Below are 27,455 nucleotides of genomic sequence, written 5' to 3'. Positions count from 1 at the left end.
CTAAGACTGTCACATGACCTATTTCCCCTTCTAGTGATGCCTTTGTCCTTCTACATGGAAGTGGTCATAAGTTTGGAAGGTGCTGTCTAAGGATCTTTGGTCAATTGCTGCAGTGCATCTTGTAGATAGAACGCACTGCTGCTACTGAGCGTCGGTGGTGGAGGGGGTGGATGTTTGTGGATGTGGTGCCAATCAAGTGGGCTGCTTTGTCCTGGATGGTGTTGAGCTTCTGGAGTGCTGTTGGAGCTGCACCCATCCAGGCAAGTGAGGAGTTTTCCTTCACACTCCTGACTTGTGTCTTGTAGATGGTGGATAGGCTTTGGGGAGTCAGGAGATGAGTTACTCGCCACAGTATTCCCAGCCTCTGGCCTGCTCTTGTAGCCGCTGTGTTTATGTGGTGAGTCCAGTTGAGTTTCTGGTCAATGGTAACCCCAAGGCAGTGGGGGATTCAGTGATGGTAAAAGCATTGAATGTCAAGAGACGGTGGTTAGAGTGTCTTTTATTGGTGATGGTCATTGCTTGACATTTGTGTGGTGTGCATGTGACTTGTCACTTGTCATCCCAAGCCTGGATATTGTCTATATCTTGTTGCGTTTGAACATGGACTGCTTCAGTATCTGAGGAGTCACGAATGGTGCTGAACATTGTGCAATCATCGACAAACATTCATAATTATGATGGAGGGAAGATCGTTGATGAAGCAGCTGAAGATTGTAGGTCTTAGAACATTACCCTGAGAGACTTCTGCAGAAATGTCCTGGAGCTGAGATGACTGACTCCCCATAACCACAACCATCTTCCTGTGTGCCAGGTATGACACCAACCAGCAGAGAGTTTGCCCCCTGATATACATTGAATCCAATTTCACTAGGGTTCCTTGATGCCACACTCGGTCAAATGCAGCCTTGATGTCAAGGGCTGTCATTCTCGCCTCACCTCTGGAATTCAGCTCTTCCATCCATGTTTGAACCAAGGCTGTAATGGAGCTGAGTGACGCTGGCAAAACCCAAACTGAGTGTCACTGAGCAGGTTTTGCTGAGCGGGTGCTGCTTAATAGCTATCTGCAATCATCAGATCAAAAGTACAATAAAATTAGGACCATGATGCCTGTACTAAGCGATACCAGCAAAGTATAGATTTAAGATTATTTGGAGATCCAACAGAATTGCCTCTTTAATCTTAAATCTGAACTAGGTTTATTTGTAACTGTGGACAAAAGGTTATAGTATGTGATTATACTAGTTCACGGCTGGATATAGAGCTTCTAAGGAGTAGTAATACTTAGCCATCATCTTCTTTGCCTATGTTCTACTGGGGAAATTCTATGTAATTGCACAGTGTTACAATTTTGCCATTATTCTCCAAAGGTATTTAGCATCTTCGCTGAGATTGCACTTGACTTCCTGACATGCTTTGAATGGTGCAACGTTAACTTCCCACTGCCTCGGAAAAGCAGCCAGCATAATCAAGGACCCCGTGCACCCCAGACATTCTCTCTTCCACCTTCTTCCACCAGCGCTTTCTCCTTGTTGAAAATGCCTGGATAGAGCTGCAGAGATCGATGTGTCAATTTATAAAACCTTTCATTTGCGACACTTGCTTATTTCCTACGCTGCATTAATTTTGGAAGCTGGACAAAGATTATTGGATATCCAGGATTATGCGGTAACTAATTTGCCTGAACTAACTTTTAATTAACAAGAAGTAACTGGGAAAATGACTAGTTGTAAACCAGCCTCAATCACAGGATTAAAATGAGTTTCCTTAATGGCCAATGGTAAATGGTTTCAGGCTTTGTCTGATGGAATGATTTGATTTTGATTTTGATTTTGATTCTGATTTTGATTTTATTTATTACTGTCACATCTATTAGTGTACAGTGGAAAAATATTGTTTCTTGTGCAGTATACAGAAAAAGCATACCGTTTACAGAGAAGGAAGGGAGAGCGTGCAGGATGTAGTGTTGCAGTTATAGCTAGAGTGTAGACAAAGATCAATTTAGTGCGAGATAGGTCCATTCAAAAGCCTGATGGCAGCAGGGAAGAAGCTGTTCTTGAGTCAGTTCGTACATGACTTCTGACTTCTGTGTCTTTTTGCCAATGGTAGAAGGTGGAAAAGAATCCCGACCCTCATTTCTCTGGCCAGCAATAAACCCAACACTGACTCAGAAATCAAAAGGTGGATGTTCTTATCTTTGTGGGTTAATTCCTATTTATTGACATGATAGTTAAGAAAGCCCACCAATGCTTTTACTTCCTCAGAAGACTAAGGACACTTGGCATGTCAGCTACGACTCTCACCAACTTTTACAGATGCACCATTAGAAAGCTTTCTCTCTGGTTGTATCACAGCTCGGTATGGCTCCTGCTCTGCCCAACACTGCAATGAACTACAAAAGATCGTGAATGTAGCCCAATCCATCTCTCAAACCAACCTCCCATCCATTGACTCTATCTATGCTTCCCACTGCCTCGGAAAAGCAACCAGCATAATTAGGGACCCCACACACCCCGAACATACTCCTACCTTCTTCCTTCAGTGAAAAGATACAGAAGTTTGAAAACACACACCAATCGACTCAAGAACAGCTCCTTCCCTGCTGTTATCAAACTTTTGAATGGGCCTCTCAGAGACTGAACTGATCTTCTCTGTCGATGTAACACTACATTCTGCATTCTGTTCTGATGTACTTATGCATGATACGATTTGTGTGGGTCGAACACAAAACAATACTGTATCTTGGTACATGTGAAAACAAATCAAATTCAAAATCTAGCTGAAATGTTTTGCCTTGCACCTGGACAAATGCAGGAGTGCCAAATTTCAAATTCTCTCCACAATTTACAGAGAATCCCCACAGTGCAGAAGGGGGCCATTTGGCCCATCGAGGTTCCACCAACTGATTCTGGCAGGGTACCTGTCCCCCCACCCTATCCTCGTAACCCTACACTTTTACCATGGCTAATCCAACTACACAGCTTGGGACATCAAGGGATAATTTAGCATGGTGGATCACCTAACCTGCATGTCTTTTGGTCTGTAAAAGGAAATCGGAGCAGCTGGAGGAAACCCACACAGACACGGTGAGAATGTGCAAGCTCGACACAGACAGTCATCCGAGGCCGGAATTGAATCTGGGCCCCAGCACTGTGCTAACCACTGTTGTCTGATTGGCTGAGGCGTTGCCTTGGAGAAAGCAATGGGGAACTATTGGATGCCCAAGTACCGGGATAATTCAACAAATCTGCAATTAGGCTTGAACATATTCCTTACACTTGCAGAGAGCTTGTCCTGTGTGAATGTAAGACAAACACCTCCCTCAATACGTCTTTTTTCAGCTATGTTCAAAATTTGTTTTACCAAGAGACTGTTTGAAATAATTCCACTGGTTGTGGGTGATATAATCACAGAATCCCTACAGTACAGAAGGAGTCCATTCAGCCCATCGAGACTATACAGTCAATAATCCCACCCAACGCTACCCCCATTACCCCATTCATTTACCCAGCCAATCCCCCGATACTAAGGAGCAATTTAGCATGTCAATCCACCCAACCCACACATCTTTGTGTGACGCTGTGGTTAGCATTGCTATCGCACGGTGCCAGGGTCACAGGTTCGATTCCTGGTTTGGGTCATTGTCTGTGCATTCTCCCTCGTGTCTGCGTGGGTTTCCTCTGGATGCTCCAGTTTCCTCCCACAGTCTGAAAGATGTGCTGGTTAGGTATATTGGCCACGCTAAATTCTCCTTCAGTGTACCCGAACAGGCGCTGGAGTATGGTGATGAGGGGATTTTCACAGTAACTACATTGCAGTGTTAATGTAACCCTACTTGTGACTTGTAAATAAACATTAAAACTTTATTTTTGGACTATGGGAGGAAAGCGGAGCATCCGGAGGAAACCCACGCAGACATGGGGAGAACATGCAGACTCAGCACAGCCAGTAACCTGAGGCCAGGATAGAACGTGAATCTCTGGTGCTGTGAGGCAGCAGTGCTAACCACTGAGCCACTGTGCCACATCAAGGAAGATAAATTTATTAGGATTCCTATGTTCTGAGTGTCCGTGGAAATGTATGATTCTGCAGATTGGTGAGAACTAAGATTAAGCTTAGGTTTGCAATTGAGTAATTTACTGGCACTCATTGTATAGATGAAAATGTGACAAAAGGACTATTAGGTCCAATACTCAAGGGCTATTAGCGCTGATCAGTCACAAGATTAACCTGTGCCCCAAGAGAAGATAAATGGAAATTAAAAGGAGGAAATGAAGATTGCGTACTGGTTCGCTAGTTCTCTCATGGGCTCTGTTCGTAATCGAATATCCAATTGTGACACAGAACCCCATCAATCAGCAGCGTACCAACTTTGAACCGGAGGACTGTGTTTTAATGCCTCTTACTCTACTTAGCCCCTTACTACACGCCTTATACACCTGTGACTGTGTGGCTAAATTCCCCGCCAACTCCATTTTCAAGTTTGCTGATGACACCACCGTGGTGAGTTGGATCTCAAACAATGGCGCCAAAGGAGAGATAGAGAATGTGGTGAACTGGTGCGGCAACAACAATCTCTCCCTCAATGTCAACAAAACGAAAGGGATTGTCATCGACTTCAGGAGAAGTAGTGGAGGATATGCCCCTGTCTACATCAATGGTGATGAGGTGGAAATGGTCAAGAGCTTTAAGTTTCTAGGTGTCAAGATCACCAACAACCTGTCCTGGTCCCTCCACGCTGACACGATAGTTAAAATAGTTAAAGCACTTCTACTTGGGAATCAAGTAGATAAGGTTGTTAAGAAGGCATACGGTGTCTTGGCGTTTATTGGTAGGGGGATTGAATTTAAGAGTCGCAGCATCATGTTGCAACTGTACACAACTCTGGTGCGGCCGCACTTGGAGTAGTGTGCGCAGTTCTGGTCCCCACATTACAGGAAGGATGTGGAGGCTTTGGAGAGGGTGCAGAGGAGGTTTACCAGGATGTTGCTTGGTATGGAGGGGAGGTCCTATGAGGAGAGGCTGAGGGATTTGGGGTTGTTTTCGCGAGAAAGAATGTGGCTAAGAGGGGACCTTATTGAAACATATAAGATGATTAGAGGTTTAGATAGGGTGGATATGATAGCCTTTTTCCTCGGATGGAGAAAGCTAGCATGAGGGGGCATGGCTTTAAATTAAGGGGGTTAGTTATAGGATGGATGTCAGGGGTGGGTTCTTTACCCAGAGGGTGGTGAGGGATTGGAATGCCCTGCCTGCTGCAGTTGTAAATGCGCCTAGTTTGGGGGCGTTTAAGAGATCCGTGGATAGGTTTATGGACGAAAAGGGATTGGTTTACGTCAGTGGGTCATTGTTTTTTAACTGGTCGGCGCAACATCGTGGGCCGAAGGGCCTGTTCTGCGCTGTTATGTTCTATGTTCTATGTTCTATGTACTTTCTTAGGAGACTAAGGAAATCTGGTATGTTAGCTCTGACTCTCACCAACTTTTACAGATGCACCATAGAAAGCATTCTTTCTGGTTGTATCACAGCTTGGTATGGGCTCCTACTCTGCCCAAGACTAAAGAACTACAAAAGGTGGTGAATGTAGCCCAATCCATCACCTAAAGCAGCCTCCTATCCATTGATTCTGTCTATATTTCCCACTGCCTCAGAAGAGCAGCCGCCATAATCAAGGACCCACCTTCTCTCTTCCACCGTCTTCCGTTGGGAGAAAGAAACAAAATCTGGCAACACACACTCAAGAACAGTTTCTTCCCTGCTGCTGTCAGACTTTTGAGTGGACCTACCTTGCATTAACACCACTAGTGACAGGCCTCCAGCTAGAAAAGGACCCTTCCACTACTACTGTCTGTCTCCTCTTACCAAGCCAGTTCTCAACCCGTCTAGATACCTGGCCTTGTATCCCATGAGCCTTAATCTTTTCAACCAACCTACACTGATCTTTTTCTACACCCTAGCTGTGACTGTGACATTATATTTTGCACCCCCTCCTTTCCTTCTCCCCTATGTTCTCTATGAACAGTATGTTTTATCTGTATAGTGCACCAGAAACAATACTTTTCACTGTATCCCAATGCATGTGACAATGATGAATCAAAATCAAAGGGGAAGTCTTGTGGTTCAGTGAGTCATATAAAGGGTTAAAATAACAAGCATAGCTGCTGCTGATCTAATAATGATGTCAGATCACATGGCTGAAAAGTGAGGGAGCTATCTGGAGTTCCAGCCTCATCCTGAGGCCCAAATGTGTAAAATATCCTTTGTAAATTAAGAGTAATGGTTAAGAAGCTACCAGCCTGATCCAAAAACTTTGGGAGAATGGACAAGCTGAATCCCATCTTGACCTTGACCACACAATGGAGCAGACAAGCGTCCCTACCTTCGAGCTAGAAGCCTCAGGCTCAGGCCCCATTCCAGGCCTAGGGCAGCATGGTGGTTAGCACTGCTGCCTCACAGTGCTAGAGACCCAGGCCACGGTCTGTGCGGAGTCTGCACATTCTCCCTGTGTCTGCATGGGTTTCCTCCAGGTGCTCCGCTTTCATAGAACCCTACAATGCAGAAGGAGGCGATTCAGCCCATCAAATTTGCACCAACCACAATCCCACCCAGGCCCTACGCCCGTAACCTTCTAATCTCCCTCTCACTAGGGTCAATTTAGCATGGCCAACTAACCTAACTTGCACATCTTTGGAGCGTGGAGGAAACCAGACCACCCGGAGGAAACCCATGCAGACACGGGGAGAATGTGCAAACTTCACACAGGCAGTGACCCGAGGCTGGAATCAAGCCCGGGACCCTGGTGCTGTGAGGCAACAACGCTAACCACTGTGCCACAGTGCTGCCCCCTTGATCGATGAAGGGAAATGCCCCCATATGCCTTTTTCACCACCCTACTAACACACCCTTCTGCTTTCAGGGATCATGGAATCATAGAATCCTACAGTGAAAGAGGAGGCCATTCAGCCCGTCAAGTCTGCACCGACTACCTAGGCTCCAAAGCCAGAACCCCGTGCATTTACCCAGCTAGTCCCCCTGACACTAATTTAACATGGCCAATCCACTTAACCCGCACAGCTTTGGAGTGTGGGAGGAAACCGGAGCACCTGGAGGAAACCCACGCAGACACGGGGACAATGTGCAGACTCCACACTGACAGTGACCCAAGGCTGGAATCGAACCCAGGTCCCTGGCACTGTGAGGCAGCAGTGCTAACCACTGTGGACAAACAAGCCACAATCCCTTTGTTTCCAGAACTCTACGACGCAACTATTTTACAAGTTTAATCTGCTTTTTTTTATATATAACTGTACCATTTTTACCTTCTAACCTTACGTGAGTAAGTCCTGTCTCCTTTGGAGCGATGTCTCAATCCCACATCGAGGCAGTGGACCTCAGAGACGCGAGCTGATAAAAAAATTCCCAATATTATGCAATGTTATAAATAAAAGCAACGCGGCGAGCTGTTGTTTATGCTGCGGATTTTTTTTTACGCAAGTTGTTTCATAAGCAGCAGTGCACCATGTTGGTCAAAGCACAACCAGAATAAATAGTTCTTGCAGTTAAAACAGTTTTACGATCATTGATTCCAGCCTGTGTCCCTCTGGAAGCTTTTCCAAGACGGTATCGGGATCTGAGCGAGCAGATGCTTTGCATCTTGTTGCGAATTGGGCAGAATTAATCAGCTTAAGCCAAACATTCTTGACAGATGATCTCCTTAGTCACCGTGTTGTTAGACAGACCACTTCACTTGGTATGGTTGACATTTCATACACTATATCATTTCGTAAAAATCTACAATTTAACTTTCTGCGGATTCTTTTCCTTTCCCCCTGTCGAGTGAAAGGGAACAGACTGTTTATGGGGCTTTAATTATGGCCTGTGAAAACATGAATAGCAGCAGCCCCACATGTGTCCAGTATCCATCTTACAACATCCGATTTCTTTTTCTAAATTTAAAGGCACAGTGCCTATTTTTTTATTGCTCCTGCTTGCTTAAAACCCACTTTTTTTTTTAAGAGTACAAGGCAACAAATATTTGCAGAACTGGAGGCAAAAAGGGAAATAATAGCATAGCATCGAACAGTGCAGAAGGAGACCATTCGGCCCATCGAATCTGAACCAGCCACTACGCCATACAGGCCCCATCCCCACACAATTTAACATGGCCAACCCATCTAACCCGCACATCTTTGGAGTGCGGGAGGAAACTGGAGCACCCGGAAGAAATAGAATGCCTACAGTACAGGAGGAAGCCATTTGGCCCATTGAGTCTGCCCTGACCACAATCCCACCCAAATCCTATTCCATGTCCCCTCATATTTACCCTTCCGGTCCTGTTGACACTCGGATTCATTTAGCATGGCCAATCAACCTAACCCGCACATCTGTGGGAAGAAACTGGAGCACCCGGAGGAAACCCACATAGACCCGGGGAGAATGTGCAAACTCCACACAGACAGTAACCCGAGCCAGGAATTGAACCTGGGTCCCCTGCACTGTGACACAGCAGTGCTAACCATTGTGCCACCGCGCTGCCCTGTGCCGCACTTGAAGAATGGCATAATCTCCCTTTCAGGAAAATAAACAGGAGCAATTGATGGTATGTCCTAATTATGAATTCTGTAATTGCCCATGAGTAGGACCTGAACCCAAAGCTTCTGGCTCAGAAGTACATAGAACATAGAAAATAGAACATTACAGCGCAGTACAGGCCCTTCGGCCCTCGATGTTGCGCCGACCAGTGGAACCAATCTAATGATCCTCTAACCTAAACTATTCCAATGTTATCCATATGCCTATTCACTGACCATTTGAACGCCCTTAAAGTTGGCGAGTCCACAACTGCTACAGGTAGGGCATTCCACGCCCTTACTACCCTCTGAGTAAGGAAAGTAGGGACACTGCCTGCTTCATTGTGCTTGAGTTTAAGTTATTTATTAGTGTCACAAGTAGGCTTACATTAACATTGCAATGAAGTTACTGTGAAAATCCCCTAGTCGCCACCCTCCGGCACCTGTTTGGGTACACTGAGGGAGAATTTAGCAAGGCCAATGCACCTAACCAGCACGTCTTTTGGACGTTTTTGCTTTCGCTTTGTACAGAAGCTTGGAGGGGTGTGAAGGACAATGCACAAAATATGTAACAGCTGATGGAATAAGTCAGCAGTTCCATGTTTTGAAATATAAGGCATGTGTAACAAATTATGGGGGCAGAATAATATGAACAGAACATACAGCACAGGAACAGGAACAGGCCCTTTGGCCCACAATGTTGTGTCGAACATGATGCCAAATTAAGCTAACCCCTTCTGCCTGCCCTACTCCATATCCCTCTATTCCTTGCACATTCATGGGCTTATGTAAAAGCCCCTTAAATGTCCCTCTCTTATCTGCCTGCATCATCACCCTTGGCAGCGCGTTCTAGACACTTACCACTCTCTGTATAAAAAACTTGCCCCTCACATCTCCATTGACCTTTCCCCTATCACCTTTGGCGCATGCCCCCTATAGCATTAGACATTTCACTGGGAAATAGATTCTGACTGTCATCCCTATCTATGCCTCTCATCATTTTATAGACTTTGACCAGGTCTCCCCTCCACTCCAGAGAAAACAACCCTAGTTTGTCCAGCATCTAACATGGTCCAGAAGATTATTGTTAAATAATGCAACAGTCTCGAATTCATTGTGTCAAATTTTTTTTACAGAACTTTTTTTTTAGCTTTTAATATTTAAAAATTTTTTTTTTATTACTGATTGCTTTTAGTACTTTTTTCTAATCAGAAAAGCCAATTTGAAGTAAGTTCAATCGTGGTCCCCACATGAGGGACAAACAAGGTCCAAGCGGACAAAAAGTCTCATTTCAAGAAGAAATTAGACATAGTTCTTGGGGCTAAAGGGGTCGAGGGATATAGGAGGAAGGGGGGGTCAGGATATTGAAGTGAGTGATCAGCCATGATCAAGATGAATGGTGGAACAGACTTGAAGGGCCGAATGGGTTATGGGGAGAGGGCGGGAATGTGGAACTGAGCCACGACAGATCAGCCATGATCTGATTGAATGGCGGGGCAGGCTCGAAGGGCTAGATGGCCTACTCCTGCTCCTATTTCTTATGTTCTTATGGTCTACTCCTGCTTCTACTTTCCCTGACAAGACAAGGCGTTACATCCCATCTTGGGCTCGATCAAACCAGATGAGGCATTGCACCCCTTCCTGAGCTTGGTCTAATGTTTCACCTTAACCATCTAAGAGATGGCTTTGAAAAACTGCATGGGGTAAAGCCTCAGTCTAACATCATTGGTTACCCTGTTCCTTTACTCTACCATAGGCTGGTAAACGACCATCGCAGGCCTCAGCACAGCCCCAGTGCAATAGGCTAGCCTCATCCCCTACTTAATCCTGGTTTCACCCCTGCCAGCTAACTGTACTTTTCCTTCATTGCATTAATTAATGATTACAAGCTCTTCTTTCCTGGTAGCCCACTTAGCCTTGGCTCTGTTGCTATCACTTTTCAAAGAGTCAGAAAGTTGTGGGTTCAAGGCCCACTTTGAGAAGCCGAAATGTTATCGCCTCTTCCGCTTGAGGCCAATGGAGAATGCCGTTCTCTCACCCCGAAGCTGGGGCAGACAATGCTGTAAAATTCCAGCCTTAATCTCCGATGCCGCACTGAGGGAGTGCTGCCCTGTCAGATCTGTCAACATACATATCAGGAGCAGGCATAGGCCATTCATCCCTTCAAGCCAGCTCTCCCATTCAGAAGAATCATAGAATCCCTACAGTGCAGAAGGAGGCTCTTCTGCCCATCGAATCTACACCAACAACAATCCCACCCAGGCCCTATCCTGGTAACCCCACATACTTACCCCGTTAATCCCCCTGATGCTAAGGGTTAATTTAGCATGGCTAATCCATCTAACCTGCACATTTTTGGAGTGTGGAAGGAAACTGGAGCACTCGGAGGAAACCCACGCAGTTACAAAGAGAACATGCAAACTCCGCGCAGACAGTGACCCGAGGCTGGAATTGAACCGGGCTCCCTGGCGCGGTGAGGCAGCAGTGCTAACCACTGTGCCACCGTGTTGCCGAGAAATCAGAGATTTTATGTATCATAAGTGGGTACCAGATCCAGGGATAAAGTGAGTTTGGGGGAAAGGCGAGGGGGGAAGAAGAGAACAAAAGGGAAGGTCTGTGGTAGGGTGGGTTGAGGAGGTGGGATTGGGTGGGAAAGACCTAGATATCCCACCTCAAGGTGGGTGGTGGGCATTGGAAAAATTCCTGCATTGGCTCAAGAATGGGATTTTCAGTGTTGGAGGTGAGAGAGGGAGTAGCTGGAGGTGGGGTTATTTGCGGGGTGGGGGACAGATGCAGGTGTAGATGGCAGTTGGGCCAACTCTCTTAGGGAAAGCCATGGGCTGCTGGGGGCACAGGCGGGTTTTTCAAAATGCCCAGCTTGGTGCCGCGGGAGGTCAGTGCAATTATAATAAAAACAGAAAGGCACTCCATCGCTCCTCTCATCACCTACAAACTCCACCTCATGACTCCCATATGCCCCCCTTGAACCTTCATGGCCCCTGCCTAGGTATGACCCCCGCCAATGGCCCCCATTAACTCTGACGCTTTCTGCACTGCACTGTGAAATTCCTATGATGATGGACCCACGATATACGGTATAGAACGATTGAGCCATGTAGTGACAAGATGGCTCAGCAGTTCTATACAATATATTGTGGGTTAATAATCAATAAACAAAGCTTAACAAAATAGCCATACATTCATGACTTTCCATCACATTGAAAGAGTACCTTTTCACTATGGAATAATAAAGGTATAATTTACACTTTAAAGTTGGAATAGCTGAAACTGAAAGCACTTGAAACCTGTGTAACTATACATTGTGAAACTCAGAGCAAAGATCAGAGAGCTAGCACTGTCAATCAAGCAATGTTTTCCCTTGGGTGCAGGAGTTGCCATAGACTAATGGATTCCTAGACTCTCTATCAATTCTCACTGGCAGGGAGGGATAGGAGAGGCATCTTTTGAATTTCAGCTATCAAAGTTCCCTCATTCAGACTAAGGTTCATGATTCCCTGAAGGGCAATGAAACATGACTCTTTGAAAAGATATCCTGACTTCGTGAAAATGGTGGCAGATTAGGGTATGCCTATCCCTGCGATAGATTTTAGCCAGATCAGGAGTACACGGTAAAAGTCTTTGGCCTGAATCAGCATTGAAAGACACTTCTGAAAAATGGAAACCCCTCAGATTGGGTGGGGGAATCCTAGAATCGGGTCCTGGCCATCATGGTGAACATCAGTCCAAAGACAGGGAGAGGACCTCTCTCTGTTGGAGAGTGGGTGCAAACTCGATGGGCTGAATGGCCTCTGATGCACTGTAGGTATTCTATGATTCTACTACTGTCACTGCTCCACTTGGTGGCACGATGGCACAATGGTTAACACTGCTGCCTCACAGCGTTAGGGTTCGATTCCTGGCTTGGGTCACTGCAGGGAGTCTGCATGTTCCCCTCGTGTCTGCGTGGGTTTCCTCCGGGTGCTCTGGTTTCCTCCCACAGTATGAAATATGTGCTGATTAGATGCAATGGCCATGCTAAATTGTCCCTCTGTGTACCCAAACAGATGTCAGAATGTGGCGACTAGGGGATTTTCACCGTAGCTTCATCGCAGTGTTAATGTCAGCCTACTTGTGTGACGCTATTAAATAGATTTTAAACTTGATTGGAGATCCGGAAAAGCTAAAATTAGATGAAATATGGACTATGCTTCATCGTAAATAGGCAAAGGCACAAATGGAGATAATGATGTTGGGATGCTATATGTTAGTGCCTCCGGCAACTAAACCATATAGTTATTCACAGACAGAACAGGAGTGTAAATGTCAAAGATATCTTTCTACTGGTTTGCACTGAACCATGGTCCCACAGATGGTAACTTGCCCAAATATTTGCTCTTCATGTGGACGTGTGCACTGTGTACTCCAGCCACCGTACGTTGAGGAAATCTATAAAAGGCCATCATTATCCTAGTTGTAATTAACCAAGTCAACCATTTTTTTTTTGCATCTTAGACCAGCCATTAAGGATACTAGCTTCAATGTCACTATACATCACTTAATAGTAATGCTCACTTGGTCATACAGGACTTGAATATCGCTGCAAAGAGGGATGTGTCGCCGAAGCTTTTCCTCCAGCACCCATCATGACAACTGCGATGTTTTCAAACTGTCACAACAATTTATACTGTGCTTGTTCTCACTGGAATGATGGTGACCTGATAAAAATCTCCAAGATTATCAGAGGCGTGGACAGAGTGGGTAGTCAGAAGCTTCTTCCCAGGGTGGAAGAGTTAATTCTTAAGGGACATATATTTAAGACGCCAGGGACAAGGTTTAAAGGAAACGTATGAGGCAATAATAAATCAAATCAAAAGAAATCAGTGGTTAGAACTGATACCTCACAACGTCAGGGACCAGGGTTCAATTCCGACTTTGGGCGAATGTCTGTGAGGAGTTTGCAAGTTCTCCCCGTGTCTGCGTGGGTTTTCTCCAGTTTCCTCCCACTGTCCGAAAGACCTGTGGGTTAGATGCATTGGCCGTGCTAAATTCTCCCTCAGCGTACCCAAACAAGAGTGTGCCGACTAACGGATTTTCACAGTAACTTCACTGCAGTGTTGATGTGAGCCTACTTGTGACACTAATAAATTAGACTTTGAACCTAACTCTCTCCCACTGCCCCACCCCCAAGCCCCATAAAACACCAAGATGCTCTTGCCCAAGTGTTGGATGGGGACAGAATCAAGCTTAGAAACATAGGAACATAGAAGATAAGAACAGGAGGAGGCCATTTGGCCCTTCGAGCCTGCTCTGCGATTCATTATGATCATGGCCAATCAGCCAACTCAATCCTCCCCATAACCTTTGATTCCATTCACCTCAAGCTCTTGAATACATTCAATGTTTTGGCATCAACTACTTCCTGTGGTAATGAATTCCACAGGCTCACCACTCTTTGGGTGAAGAAATCTCTCCTCGCCTCCATCCTAAATGGTCTACCCCAAATCCTCAGACTGTGACCCCTGGTTCTGGACTCCCCCCACCATCGGTAACATCCTCCCTGCATCTACCCTGTCTAGTCCTGTTAGAATTTTATAAACCTCTGTGAGATTTCACCCCCCCCATTCGTCTGAATTCCAGCGAAAACAGTCCGAACCTCGTCCAGCTCTCCTCATACATCAGTCCCGTCATCCCCGGGATCGGCCCGGTAAACCTTGGCAGTGATGAACCTGGTTGCCTGCCAGCAACGTCTCGCTTGAATCAGGCCAAACTGGAGTGTGTGCCGAAGGATTACGGAGCGGCACCCCTCACGGAGTGAAGGGGAAATGCCTTTAAATAGACCGTCAGCTGATCAATTTACAACTTGTTTTGTTTTGGCTTCCACGGTGGAAATGATGCCAGCAGCTTTTACGAACATGCCCGACACCTGCAGCTTTTCTGCGTTTAAAAAAAAATACCACGCCTGCCAACTGAGTCACCTGTGCCAAACGAGAATGTTCCAGAATATCCCGCAGGGTGGTGTGGGTGGGGGGCTGGGGGAGGTGGTGGCGGGGGGTGAAGTTTAAAGAAGGAGCAGCAGAATTACATTTTGTTTCGTTTGCAGGAACGCCGTTGCCGTGAGATTATGCCGGCCTCCGTGCTGGCACAGTGGCTCGCGCTGTTGCCTCACAGTGCCAGGGGGCCGGGCTCGATTCCCGGCTCGGCTCACTGCCTGCGCAGAGTCTGCACGTTCTCCCCCGCGTCTGCGCGGGGTTCCCTCCCACAGTCCCAAAGACGTGCTGGTTAGGTGTAATGCCAAATTACTCCTTGGCGTCAGGGGGATTGGCAGGGCTAGTATGTGGGGGTAGGGTCAGGGTGGGATTGTTGTTGGTGCCATGCTCCCAGGGCATTGTCATGCTGGTTAGGTGCATTGGGCCGTGCTAAATTCTCCCTCAGTTGTACCCGAACAGGCGCCAGGGTGTGGCAACTAAGGGATTTTCACAGCAACTTCACTGCAGCGTTAATATAAATCTACGTGCCACACTAATAAATCAACTTCACTTTTACTTTACTTTTTAATGTGTAATGTACCAGGTTGCAATATGTTGAGGGAGTTTCTACTGTTTGTGATGCTTGGCAGTAACGTCAGTTTAAATGCTTTTTACTGGAGTGATGGGAGGGGAGCGTTTTAAGCTGTCACACGGTTCAGATGCACATCAAAGCGTGTGGATTGGGCACAGCGCAGGAACACACTTGGGTAAAAAAAGGGTGGAGGAACTATGTCACTTGTTAATCATCTAATAAAAAAATTGCACGAAAACATTATGACTGACTTCATCTGAGGCTGCTGGCGCACAGGAAACCTGTGCACTGGCTGGTGAAATCAGCCAGATCGCGACTTTGAGCACCAGGTTAATAATGTAACCCCAGCCTGGATGTTTCTGAGCGGGAGCCTTTGAACGGTTCACTGTTGGCTGGCAGCAATGACAGGGCTGCAAACACAAATGCAAATTGGGAGGAGCGGCTGATCCAGGATTTAAAGTGATATTTTCTTTGAAAATCTCAGATTGGGCCCAAACCATTGGCTTTATCTTGAACTGAACGATGCTTAAACGTGGAACGTCCTGCCCGCAGCAGGTGTGGACTCGCCAACTTTAAGGGCGTTCAAATGGTCAGTGGATAGGCATATGGATAACTTTGGAATAGTTTAGGTTAGGGGGTCATTAGATTGGTTCCACTGGTCGGTGCAACACCGAGGGACTGTACTGCGCTGTAATATTCCATGTTCTATGTGTTACTTGGTACTTGGAGGGTGGGATTTCACCCCCCCTGCCCCGTGCGAGCAGCAGGGAATCATGACGGGTGGAACAACCCAGGAGTTGACGAGGGAAATTTAGTTAGGAATGTTGTTCTCCTGGTGGCTTACACACATTTCGAAGGTCCTGTGATGCTATTTAGGGAACCCCATTTACATCTCACCAATGTTCATCAAAAGCCCCAACACACCAGGATTTTGTCTCCCCTCCAAACTTCACGTCCTGTCAGCGAGAATTTAGTACGTTCTGTTTCACAACTGTACGTAAGTAAGACTCGGTGAGATAGACTATAAAGTTTTTAAAAGTTTTATTTATTAGTGTCACAAGTAGGCTTACACGGGTAGCACAGTGGTTAGCACTGCTGCCTCACAGTGCCAGGGACCCAGGTTCAATTCCGGCCTCGGGTCACTGACTGTGTGGAGTTTGTATGTTCTCCCCGTGTCTGTGTGGGTTTCCTCCGGTTTCCTCCCACAGTCCAAATGTGTGGGCTAGGTTGATTGGCCATGCTAAATTGACCCAAGTGGCAGGGGGATTAGCAGGATAAATATGTGAGGTTACGGGAGTAGGGCCTGGGTGGGATTGTGTTAGATGTAGACCCAAATAAACTCCCTCTGTACTGTAAAGGTTCTATTCCATGATTAACACTGCAATGAAGTTACTGTGAAAATCTCCTAGTCACCACAAACTCTGATACCTGTTTGGGTACACTGAGGGAGAATTTAGCATCTAACCAGCACGTCTTTCAGACTGTGGGATGAAACTGGAGCACCCAGAGGACACCCATGCAGACATGGGGAGAACATGCAGATTCTGCACTGTCACCCAAGTTGGGAATCAAACTCACCCGTCCCTATATTTCCAGGTCAACAGGTGCTCTTTCCGCCCTCCTTTTTTAGAGGTCACTGGGTGATATTGGCTGCCTGTGGGCACAGGGAAGGGGGTTAAGCTGAGCTGGGAACTGGATGGAGGTGGGGGTGATGGTGGAGATGAATGAAGGAACAGAGTGGAAGAGTGAGTGGCTGTGTGGGTGTGATTCATGGTGGCAGGGTGACGCAGTGGGTTAGCACTGCTGCCTCCCAGCTCCAGGGATCCGGGTTCAATTCCTGGCCTTGGGTCACTGTCTGGAGGTGTGGAGGTTGCACCTTCTACCTGTGACTGCGTGGGTTTCCTCCGGGTGCTCCGGTTTCCTCCCAAAAAAAGTGCAGATAAAGACAAAATATTGCAGATGCTGGAATTTGAAACAAAAATAGGAAACTCCAGCGGCAGTGGGAGAGGGGTGGGGGGAGGGGTCTTGCGGTACTGCTGATGGTGACACCCCAGCGCGGGTCCCTCAACGGCAAAGGGTGCTGACTACGGGAAAACCTGTTGACAGGGGCGGGACTGGAAGATCTCATCGCGAGCCAGTGGTGAGTCGCTTCAGCCTCCACAAAACGCACCACGGAGGGGGGTGGGGATATCCCACCCATAAAGAGATCGAAAAGACTTTGAATGTCATGAGAATGAAGGGACATGCCTGGGAATTGTGCAGAAAGGTGGAGTTGAGTCGCAAGATCACCTTTTCTCATTAGACGATGAAGGAAAGTGAAAAATATGCGCTGCATTTTATGTAATGCAAAATGACCAGGCAGGTTTCCCATTGTGAGATTGTGGCTTTGCAAGCACATAGGGTCAGAGAGGTTTACAGAATAGAAACAGGCCCTTTGGCCCAACTAGTCAATGCCACCCATTTTTTACCACTAATCTAATCCCAATCACCCGCATTTGGCCCATATCCCCCTATACCCATCTTACCCATGCAACCTTCCAAATGTTTCTTGAAAGACAAAATTGTACCCGCATCTATTACGATCTCTGGCAGCTTGTTCCAGACACTCACCACCCTCTGTGTGAAAAAATCGTCCCTCTGGACCCTTTTGTATCTCTCCCCTCTCATCTTAAACCGGTGCCCTCTAGTTTAAGATTCCCCTACCTTTAGGAAAATGTGACTATCTAGCTGATCTGTGTTCCTCATTATTTTATAGGTCTCTGTAAGGTCACTCCTAAGCCTCCTGCACTTCAAAGAAAAAAGTTCTAGTCTATCCAGCCTCTCCTTATAACTCAAGCCAACAAGTCCCGGTAGCATCCTAGTAAATCTTTTCTGCACTCTTTCTAGTTTAATAACATCCTTTCTATAATAGAGTGACCAGAATTGTGCACAGTATTCCAGATGTGGTCTTACTAATAAGAACATAAGAAATAGGAGCAGGAGTAGGCCATCTAGCCCTTCGAGCCTGCCCCGCCATTCAATGAGATCATGGCTGATCTGAAGTGGATCAGTTCCACTTTCCCGCTTTCTCCCCATAACCCTTAATTCCCTTGTCTATCAGAAACCTATCTACCCATGACTTAAATATATTTAGCGAGGCAGCCTCCACCACTTCAACGGGCAGAGAATTCCAGAGATTCACCACCCTTTGAGTGAAGAAGTTCCTCCTCAACTCCAATCTAAACTGCCCCCCCCCCCTTATCTTGAGGCTGTGCCCTCTAGTCCTGCTGTCCTTTCTGAGCGGGAAGAATCTCTCTACCTCTGCCCTATCCATCCCAATCATTATCTTATACGTCTCTATAAGATCCCCCCTCAGCCTTCTAAACTCCGACGAGTACAGACCCAATCTATTCAATCTCTCTTCATAGGCTAGCCCCCTCATCTCCGGTATCAGCCTGGTGAACCTTCTCTGCACTCCCTTCAAGGCCAATGTATCCTTCCGCAAGTGTGGCGACCAAAACTGCACACAGTACTCCAGCTGCGGCCTCACCAGTACCTTATACAGATGCAAGGACGCTGTACAGTTGCAATGTCTTGTACAACTTCAACCAGACATCCCAACATGCAGTTAGTTCAACCCATAACCCCTGGCTCAACTCTGCCCAAGTGGCTACACTTTGAGAAGAAAATGACTGGCTGGGAGAATGTGTGAAGATGTCCCATGGTGGCACAGTGGTTAGCACTGCTGCCTCACAACAATAGAGAACTGAGTTCGATTCCTGGCTTGGGTCACTGTCTTTGTGGAGTCTACATGCTCTCCCCGTGTCTGTGTGGGCTTCTTCCAGGTGCTCCGGTTTCCTCTCACATTTCATCAGAAATGACTCAAACTAGGGGTCATGCACTTAAGGTGAGAGGGGGGGAAAGTCCAAAATAAATGTGAGGGAGAAGATTTTTTACACAGAGGGTGGTAATGTTGGTTAGGTGCATTGGCCATGCTAAATTCTCCCTCAATGTACCTGAACAGATGCTGGAGTATGGTAATTAGGGAATTTTCACAGTAACTTCATTGCAGTGCTAATCTAAGCCTACTTGTGACACTAATAAGTAATGCATAATAAATAATTCCACTCAGGAGAAAAAGAGATGAGGAGACAAAAATGTGAAGAAAATTTGAAATTGGGAGAGAGAAAATAATTTTTTGCTTTACGTTTTGGAAATTTCTGATCTGTTCTTTCCTCAGTGATACAAATTACACATAAGTCATCTCCCCAAAATGTCTTATAAAGCTGATTTTCATTTGTTTTTTGTCAAATAGACAAATTCAGTGATAGACTAAAAAAGTTATTGAAATGCCAACGTTTCTGTCACAGACTAATGGAGATAAATGTTTCAGTTAACTATTATTCATTTTTATTCCAAAATAAGAATGAGCTGTTTTTTCCCACACTCCCAGATGTATCATCGTGATTGCTGTGGTTTCCTTGAAGTTTCGAAATCATGTTCTCAATTTCTCATCCTTTTTGTCTTAGAGTCACCGGCCGGGATTTTCTGGCCACACTCGCCCCAAAACCGGAAAATCCTGCCCGAGGTTAAGGGACCTTTGCCTGGCCTGCACCCTTTGCCCGCTACGCTTGCTGTGGTGGATGAAGAAACTTCCCCCATAGAATCATGGAGATATACAGCACAGAAGCAGGCCCTTCAGCCCAACTTGTCCATGCAGACCAAGCTTCCCAAACTGAACTAGTCCCATTTGCCTGTGTTTGGGCCAATATCCCTCTAAACCTTTCCCATCCGTGTATCTGTTCAAATGTCTTTTCAGTGTTGTAATTGTACCCGCCTCTACCACCTCCTCTGGTAGTCCATCCCAAACACGTATCACCCTCTGTGTGAAAAAGTTGCCCCTCAGGTCCCTTTTAAATCTTTCCCCTCTCATCTTAAAGCTCTGCCCTGTGTTTGCGGGTGTTTCCTCCGGGTGCTCCGGTTTCGTCCCACAATCCGAAAGACGTGCTGGTTAGGTGCATTGGCCATGCTAAATTCTCCCTCGGTGTACCTGAATAGGCACCGAAGTTTGGCAACTCGGGGATTTTCACAGTAACTTCATCGCAGTGTTAACGTATGCCTACCTAGAATCATAGAAACCTTACAGTGCGGAAGAAGGCCATTTGGCCCATCGAGTCTGCACTGACAATAATCCTACCCAGGCCCTATCCCCATAACCCCACATATTTATCCTGCTAATCCCTTTAACGTACACATCCCAGGACACTAATGATCAATTTAGCACGTCCAATTAACCTAGCCTGCACATCTTTGGAATGTGGGAGGAATCCGGAGCACCCAGACAAAACCCATGCAGACATGGGGAGAACATGCAAGCTCCACACAGACAGTGACCCGAGGCGGGAATTGAACCCAGGTCCCTGGTACTGTGAGGCTAACCATTGTGTCACCATGCCACCCTTGTGACACTAATACATGAACTTTAAACTTGGGCAGCAAGGTACAAGCCTCTACGAGGTAACTGCAGCACTCATCGTGATACAACTGGGAGTGTGGGAAAAGCAGTCCATTTTCTTTTGGAACAAAAACAAAAGTGGTTAGCTGAACCATTTATCTCTGTTGTCTGTGACAGGGATGTTGGGCAATTTAATAACTCCTTCAGCCTCTCACTGAATTCCAGAAATAAGTTATTCATTTGTCAGCGGAGTTGGAAAAGCCCAGGAAACCCAACACCAAGACGAGAGCCAATGATGTGACATTGACCCAACCCTAGGAGCCAGAGATGGGTTAAGCCGATGGTCATGGGAGAGACCGGCGCTGATGCCATGGGTCAAAGGTGAGAAGTGGAATGGACAACTCAAATCCAAATGGGAAGTTGAATCCATGATCTCAAATTCTCATTCCTTTCGCCATCATCTCAGGGTTAGGAGTCGTCCATTGAAGACAGAAATGAGGAGGGATTTCTTCTCTCAGAGGGGAGTGAACCAGTGGAATTCTTTACCGCAGAGGGTTGTAGAGGTGGGGTTATTAAGCATGTTCAAGGCTGAGATGGACAGATCTGTAGTTGGTAAGGGAATCAAGGGTGATGGCAAAATACTGCAGATACTGGAACCTGAAATAAAAACAGAAAATGCTGGAAAATCTCAGCAGGTCTGACACCGTCTGTGGAGATAGACGCACCTTTGGCTGTATTCGCTCTCCAGAGATGCTGTCAGACCTGCTGAGATTTTCCAGCATTTTCTGCTTCTGTGACAGAATTGAGGTTCATTGGGATAAGACGGGAAAGTGGAGTTTAGGATTATATTAGACCAATCATGATCCCATTGAATGGCCGAACAGACTGGATGAACTGAATGGCTTACTTCTGCCCTGACGTCGTATGGTGTTATAGTCTGTTTTGTTGGCCTATTTATCGAAAGTAGGCTGTCTACTGTATAAAGATGCACAAGTGTTTTTGAACCAGCGATCTTTTAACATAGGTCAAGGTTGGTGTGGGGATGCAGGGAGAGAATTCGGAGCTTTCTGCGTGTGTCTGAATCATAGAACCCCTACAATGCAGAAAGAGGCTATTCGGCCCATCGAGTCTGCACACTCTCTCTGACAGAACACCTTACCCAGCCTCCCCACCCTCCCCCCTCCCCACCTCCAGCCTTCCTCCCCTCCCCATCACCCCATTCCTGAAACCTCAAATATTTACCCTGCTAATCCCTACATATCTTGGGACACTAAGGGGCAATTTAGCATGGCCAATTCACCTAACTTGCACATCCTGGGACAGGAAGGAGCAATTTAACACAGCCATTCCACTTAACCTGCACACCTTGGATCACTAAGGGGCAATTTAGTGTGGCCAATCCACCTAACCTACACATCTTGGGTCACTAAGGGGCAATTTAGCATAGCCAATCCACCCAAACTACACGTCTTTGGGCTGTGGGAGGAAACCTGGGCACCTGGGGAGACATGGGGAGAATGTGCAGACTCCACACAGATATCACCCAAGGTCAGAGTTGAAGCCGGGTCCCTGTCACTGTGAGGCAGCAGTGCTAACCACTGTGCCGCCATGCATGTATGCAGTGTGTGAACTCTGAAGGAGGCCACCAAACTTCACACATGAGGAATGGCTTTCAATTCATTTCAGATTTAGGTCAAGTTGTCAGCTGAAACACAGGGTCGGGGCATGGACAGGGTGAACAGGGAGCAGCTGTTCCCCTTAGTTGAAGGATTAGTTACGAGGGTGACACAAGTTAATTGTATCCCCTTGTAGTTAAGTTGGATTTGAGGAAAAACCTTTTTTCCCAGAGGGTGGAGATGGTCTGGAATGCGCTGCCTGGGAGGGTGGGGGAGGCGGGATGCCTCACATCCTTTAAAAAGCACACCATAACATTCGAGGCTGTGGGCCAAGTGTTGGCAAGTGGGATTAAGTGGGCAGGTCAAGGCCTTTCAGGCATCGGTGTAGACTCGATGGGCCGAAGGGCCTCTTCAGCGCTGCAATGCTCTGTGATTCTGTGAAAGCTGTGAAACATCTGCTTCTGGTTTTGAATTCGCAACAGGTGCCATAAGACCAAATGAACTGAAATTTTCAAAAACCATTTTCCAAAAGTGCTAAACCAATATTTGTAACACCAACTGTGGCAATCACACAAGTTGCCAAACCATCGACACAAGTCCATTCATTCCATAGCGTGTGAAGTATGCGGAGCTTGGCAGACAGTCACTGGCCCTGTGGTATTTAGAATCTTAAACTGCGATCATCAGCATCGAATCCCTACAGCGCAGAAGGAGGCCATTTGGCCCATCGTGTCTGTACCTACCACAATCCCACTCAAGCCTTATTCCCGTAACTCTCGTTTACTCTAGTTAATCCCCCTGACATTTGGGTGAATTTAAAGAACAAAGAACAACACAGCACAGCACAGGAAACAGGCCCTTCGGCCCAACAAGCCCGCACCGCCATTTTAGCACAGCCATCCCACCTAACAGGACTGTGGAAGGACCGGGGCATCCGGAGGAAATCCACGCAGACGTGGGGAGAATGTGCAAACTCCGCACAGACAGTGACCTGAGGCCAGGATTGAACTTGGGTCCTTGCTGCTGTGCTAACCGCTGTGCCACTGTGTCGGGCATTCATGTTGCGAGGTTAGTAGCTATGATATTCAATTAGAGTTGATGGAATGTCAAATGTCAATCGATTATTCAGAGGAATAAGGGGGAGGTGGGTGGATTGACAACTCGTAGCTCAACCCCCTAATGATACTCACCCAAACTGCCCTCCCCTCCCCACACACATCCGCCCCTCCCCCCCACCCACCACCACCACCCCCCCCCACCTCCCCACCCCCCAGCTCCCACCGGTTGTAGCCACCACCTTTCCATCAGTCAGAAGCACCTCGCAAATTGTGACAATTTCTGGAGTGAGTCAAAGAATTCCGCGTCACTTTTCTAACAGTCAACAACAGCGCTTTATCGTTGCTTTTACGTGAAGAAAAATGCCCCAGTGTGCTTCAGAAGGCCAAGGAGAAGATAGACGAGGGTGGTACTGTGGCACAGTGGTTAGCACTGCTGCCTCACAGTGCCAGGGACTCGGGTTCAATTCTGGTCTCGGGTCACTGCCTGTGTGGAGTTTGCACGTTCTCCCCATGTCTGCATGGGCTTCCTCCGGGTGCTTCGGTTTCCTCACACATTCCAAAGATGTGCAGGTTTGGCTGATTGGCCATGCTAAATTGACCATCGTATCAGGGGGATTAGCAGGTTAAATATGTGGGGTCACGAGAATAGGGCCTGGGTGGGATTGTGGTCAGTACAGACTCTATTTTGGCCTTGGAGGGAGTGCAGAGGAGGTTTACTAGGCTGATACCGGAGTTGAGGGGGTTAAACTATGAGGAGAGGCTGAATAAACTAGGCTTGTACTCGTTAGAGTTTAGAAGAATGAGGGGAGATCTCATTGAGACGTATAAGATGATGAATGGGATGCATAGGATAGAGGTGGAGAGGCTCTTCCCGCTCAGAAAGGACAGTAGGACTAGGGGGCACAGCCTCAAGATAAAGGGGGGGCGGTTTAGATCGGAGTTGAGGAGGAACTTCTTCACTGAAAGGGTGGTGAATCTCTGGAATTCTCTGCCCGTTGAAGTAGTGGAGGCTGCCTCGCTAAATATTTTTAAGACGCGGGTTGATGGGTTTTTGATAAGAGAGGGGATTAAGGGTTATGGGGAGAGGGTGGGAATGTGGAACTGAGCCACGACAGATCAGCCATGACCTTATTGAATGGCGGGGCAGGCTCGAAGGGCTAGATGGCCTACTCCTGCTCCTATTTCTTATGTTCTTATGTTCTTATGAATGGTCTCCTTCTGCGCTGTAGGGATTCTAAAGTGAATGCCAAGATGTAAATAGGACTGGTTAGGAGCCTCGGTCAAAAAAGTGGATTTTAAGAAGGAGAGGGAAGTAGTGCGTCGGGGTCACATAAAATTAAAGTTTATTTATTATTGCCACACATAGGCTTACATTGACACTGAAATGAAGTTACTGTGAAAATCCCCTAGTCGCCACATTCCGGTGCCTGTTCAGGTACATGGAGGGAGAATTTAGCTTGGTCACTGCACCCTATCCAGCACGTCTTTGGACTGTGGGAGGAAACCAGAGCACCTGGAGGAAACCCACGCAGACACAGGGAGAATGTGCAAACTCCACACAGACAGTGAGCCAAGCCGGGAATTGAACCCGAGTCCTTGGCGCTGTGAGGCAGCAGTGCTAACCACCGTGCCGCTCTGCTACCACACATTATGGACAGTCTGGCGGACAACAGTACAGGATGAAATGAGTATTGTTTTTGGCAACGAACATACAGATTCAACCTGTCAAGTGTGCTGCACCTTTCAGTATGATCATGGCCAATCAAACTTGGTATGATTTTTAAAACTAAATTCTTTTATTGAACAGAACTTAAAGAAAGTTAAATCATGACTGAAACAGTAGAAAGAAAAAGCAAAGCTCACTTGGAGACTGGCTTCTAAGCAAGACAGTCCCTGCGCTGATCGCACTGAACTCGACCTCGAAAACCAAACTCAAAAACTGAACACGCTGTTTCAAACTATATTTCAATTCTTATCTCGTTATTGGAAGTGTTTTTTCACATTCTCCCTCTCTCTGCAAAAAACAAGTCTTCCAGCTGCGGTTGTTTGCCTGAATTGTGTACCCTTCGGGAATGCAGTCAATATTTAGCTAACCCAGCATGCCTTCTGAGTTTTAAAATGTAGTCAAGTTAGCAGCCACATTTTTAAGCCCAGTACAGTTTGTTGCATAGGCAGAGATATCTTAAAATGAAGTCCTTGCATAGACTGAAACAAACAAGCCTAACCATATATGGGATCTCTCAGCGTGTTGCTGGTGTCTGTGAAGCCAAACCCTATCGGCTCCACAAAGGGAAAATGAGCAGAAATAAATGCGGGATCCCATTTATTTGCCCCCCTTTCTCTTTTTCCAAGGTTTTTTTTCTGCAACATGTTAGGGGGAGGCAATGGCCTGGTGGTATTATCACCAGACTATTAATCTAGAAACTCAAACACTGTTCTGGGAACCCAGGTTCGAATCCCGCCACAGTAGGTGGTAGAATTTGAATTCAATAAAAAATTATCCAGAATTAAGAATCTACTGATGACCATGAAGCCATTGTCAGAAAAACCCATCTGGTTCACTAATGTCCTTCAGGGGAGGAAATCTGCCGTCTTTACCTGATCTGGCCTACATGTGACCCCAGAGTCACAACAATGCGGTTGACTCTCAACTGCCCTCCAAGGGTAGCTAGGGATGGGCAATAAATGCTGGCCAGCCAGCAACACCCATATCCTCTGAATAAATAACAAAAATGTTGGTTCTTTTTTTTGGCCTCTGATCTTAAAATGTGCTCCCGTGCTCACCACCGCATTTTTATTATCCTCCCTTTGATCTCAATGCTTCTGCTCTGCTTTATCTCCTGACTTTGATCTCCCCATCCCCTTGTTCAGGTCTTGTGATCTTCTGGCTGTCTATTTCCATCAACCAGTTCTATCCGTACAAATTCCAGACTCCATCCCAACTGTCTCCCGATGCTGGATCGACATTCTCGCCAAGTTGGTGTAACATTACAGCAAATGCCATTGATTAGATTCTTTCTCCTAAAGCGTAACCTTTATTTGACAATGTGTGACAGAATTGAATATCAAATTGAATCTTGCACAATTTCCTCTTAAAAATGCTTCCGATGTAAATGCGAGTTTAATATCGATGCTACTTGAAGAATTAAAGTCACTAATTGATGTAAATGATTGATCCAATCAGGTTGAATGCAAAATTGTTTTAAAAACAATCAGCTGAAGGCTGGCACGGTGCCACAGTGATTAGCATTGCAGTCTCACAGAGCCAGGGATCTGGCTTCGACTCCCAGCCTCGTGTCACTGTATGTGCGGAGTCTGCATGTTCTCCCCATGTCTGCGTGGGTTTCCTCTGGGTGCTCCGGTTTCCTCCCAGTGTCCGGAAGACTTACTGGTTAGGCGCTAAATTCTCCCTCAGTGTAACCTGAACGGGCTCCGGAGTGTGACGATGAGGGGATTTTCACAGTAACTTCACTGCAGTTTTAATGCAAGCTCACTTGTGACACTAATAAATAAACTGAAACAATATGTTTAATTTTATTGTGTTGCTGTCAATGGCACCTCCTGATATGAGGAGTGTCACCCTCTGATGGTAGTGTAAGCAGAATTGGAGGGGAAACCACACTTTTATCAATAAATTTCTCTTCTCAGGTGGTCATTGTCTTTAAGCAGTATTTTATTGGACCTATAAGATCAGGGAGTGCGGCCAGAGGCAAAAGTTTACTTTCCCGATGGCTGGTGGGGATACAGAGGTTGTGTAAGCACCCTCAGCAATCCCGAGACTTCCTGCAAGCTGTCGTTCTCCCGCATACCTCCCTTGTGCTACCAAACTGCTGACTGCACAAAGCCCACTGGGCGAGTCAGCGCCACGTGGTGGTTGGGATGGGGAGTGGTGTCGGAGAGGCATGGTAGCACAATGGTTAGCACTGCTGTCTCACACTGCCAAGGACGTGGGTTCAATTCCAGCCTTGGGTGACTGCCTGTGTGGAGTTCACACATTCTCCCCACAAAGTCTGCATGGGTTTCCTCCGGGCACTCTGATTTCTTTCCACAGTCCAAAAATGTGCAGGCTACGTGGAATAGACATGATAAATTGTACTCATTATGTCCAAAGATGTACAGGTTAGGTGGATTGGCCATGCTAAATTGCCCCTTGGTGTCCAAAGGTGTACAGGTTAGGTGGATTGGCCGTGCTAAATTGCCCCTTAGTGTCCAAAGATGTGCA

General features: G+C 46.6%; 1 long non-coding RNA gene across 1 annotated transcript; it reads right to left on the bottom strand.

The window, feature by feature from the left end:
* Window positions 1–404: 404 nt before the first annotated feature.
* On the bottom strand, window positions 405–14,473 carry LOC145350530 (uncharacterized). The gene is made up of 3 exons (XR_013888219.1): window positions 14,221–14,473; window positions 7,317–7,401; window positions 405–1,061 (listed from the first exon to the last, which is right to left on the bottom strand). It is a non-coding gene; the product is annotated as an uncharacterized LOC145350530 (long non-coding RNA).
* Between the last annotated feature and the right edge of the window lie 12,982 nt (window positions 14,474–27,455).

The sequence above is a fragment of the Carcharhinus amblyrhynchos genome, chromosome 12 (assembly GCF_965287045.1).
Source record: "Carcharhinus amblyrhynchos chromosome 12, sCarAmb.v2.hapA, whole genome shotgun sequence".
Taxonomy (NCBI): Eukaryota; Metazoa; Chordata; class Chondrichthyes; order Carcharhiniformes; family Carcharhinidae; genus Carcharhinus; species Carcharhinus amblyrhynchos.
This window is presented reverse-complemented; position numbering and strand designations above follow the sequence as displayed.